Source organism: Cervus canadensis, chromosome 15 (assembly GCF_019320065.1).
Source record: "Cervus canadensis isolate Bull #8, Minnesota chromosome 15, ASM1932006v1, whole genome shotgun sequence".
Lineage (NCBI taxonomy): Eukaryota > Metazoa > Chordata > Mammalia > Artiodactyla > Cervidae > Cervus > Cervus canadensis.
In genome coordinates, this window is record NC_057400.1 from 58,880,256 (window position 1) to 58,882,649 (window position 2,394).

A 2,394-nucleotide genomic window follows, 5' to 3' on the forward strand; every position below is an offset into this window, starting at 1 on the left:
TGAGTAAGGAAAGATAATTGTAGAATCATAAAATGTGGACTTCAGTGGGGCCTTGAAAATATTCTAACTCAGCCTTTTAGAGACTTTTGTACAAAGCACTCACAACTTACAGCATTACTCACTCTATTTGTACACATTTTTGCTAATGGAAATGTTTAGTTTTAATTAGATTCAAATGTGCCTTCCTAAAACTTTTGTATCTGCCCCAGAGAGCTTCACAGATTATATCTAATCCTCTTCCTATATGACATCCCATAAAAATGAGAAGATAGCAATTGAATCACCCCTGCCCTCCAAAATATTTTAGTCAGTATTTGAAATATTGGATTTATTATCTTCAAAAAAAAAAAAAAAAGATGGACTCAGTCTGCACCCCCTGAGTTTCCAGTTTTCATTTCCAGGGTCTCAAGATCTTTAGGTCTTTTTGTTGGTTGGAAGTTCATTCATATTCTTGCCTGTCATTTAACAAGTGGAGTTACAGAAATAAAATCTATTTAGGTTAATGTTATTTCTCCTTTATTTTCAGAAATCAGTATTATTAGAGTTTGTATTGGCTCTTTTTGGCACTGCAGAAGATAGGTACCCATCCTAACCCCTAAAACCAGGGAAGGTGACTTCTTTGGAAAAGGGGATTTTGCAAATGGAATTAAGTTAAGGATATTGAGTTGAGAGCAGCCAAGATTTAGAGTGGGCCCCAATTCTAATGACCCGTATCATTATAAGGGACACATAGAAGAGAGACACATGGAGAGAAGAGATGGCGTAGAAGAAGTCATGAGAAGATGGGGGCAGAAATTGAAGTGATGCAGACATAAGTCAAGGAAAGCTTGGGGCCACCAGAAACTGCAAGAGGCAAGAAAGCTTTCTGCCCTAAACCTTCCGAGGGAACATAGCTACTTCAAACTTCTAGACTCCAGAACTGTGAGAGATTAAATTCCTGTTGTTGTAAGCCACCCCGTTTGAGGTAATTTATCAAGGCAAACCTAGGAAACTGATACAAAGCTATCTCTCATTCTGCATTTCCAAATCTATTCACAGAGCAGCTGCCAAGTGATGATCTGTTCTTCTTTTGTCTCCGAATAACTTTATCTCACCTTCCCCTGGTTTTCATTTAAAATTGATTTATTTCTGATTTTTAATCTCATTTTTAATGCTTGCTATGGGGAAACATCAAAGAAATACCCTTGAATTCAAGATGCTGACTAAGGCTCAGATGAATCTGGAAAGCCAAAGCTGTATGCTCTGTGTCATAAGACGCTAAGCATTCATGAGCTGAAGGTATCATGAGACCCCAAAAGTTACAATTAAAATGTGACAAATGTCAGATTAGAGGCTCCTTTTTTCCATCTCTCTTGATTACGCTTCTGCCACTAATTATGAAAAGTGGGTTATTAGAGAAGGAAATTTTGAAACTGTGCAAAAAAAAAAAAATACATATATATGCCAACAGATGCAAACACACACAATTTTATGCATCAGTTATTGACCGAACAAGAGTCAATAGCTCTGTATTAGTTTGGCAGGGCTGCCATAACAAAGTCCTATAAACTGGGTTGCTTAAACAACAGAAATTTATTTTCTCACAGTCTGGAAACTAGAAGTCCAAGATCAATGTGTTAGCAAGATTGATTCCTTTGAAAACAGCGAGAGAGAAACTATCCATGCCTCTTTTCTAGCTTCTAGTAGTTTGCAGGCAATCTTTAGAATTTCTTGGCATGTGGAAGAATTACCCAATCTCCTCCTTCATCTTCACATGATGTTTTCATTATGTGCTGTCTATTCCCAAATTTCCCCTTTTTATAAGAACACCAGTCTTAATGGCTTAGAAGTCCATCTATTTCACTAAAACCTCATCTTAATGAATTACTTCTGCAATGACCCTATTTCCAAATAAGGTCACATTCTGAAAGACTAGGGGATATACCTTAACATATGAATTTAGGGGGGACACAACTTAACTCATAAAAGTCCCCCAAATTAAATACTCTTGAAATATGAACTGTGTGTTCATAATTACACTCCTTGTCATATGAAGCAGAAAGAATGGTGCCATCTCTACTCTCAAAGGATCTCCTTGAATAGGCATGTGAAACAAAGATTGAAAAAAATAATTTGTGTAACATGAAAACAAATACTATATGATTCCACTTGGATCAGGTATCTAGTCAAATTTATACAAATAGAAAGTAGAATGGTAGTTCCCAGGGCTGGAGAAGGGGTCAGTAAAGAGGGAATTGTTTAACTGTTTAATGGGCATAGAGTTTTCAGTTTTGAAAGATGAGAAAGCTCTGGAGATCTGTTTCACAACGATGTGAATATATTTAACACTACTGGGCTGTACACTTAAAAATGGTTAAGATGATAAATTGTATGTTATATATTTTCTATAAAAAT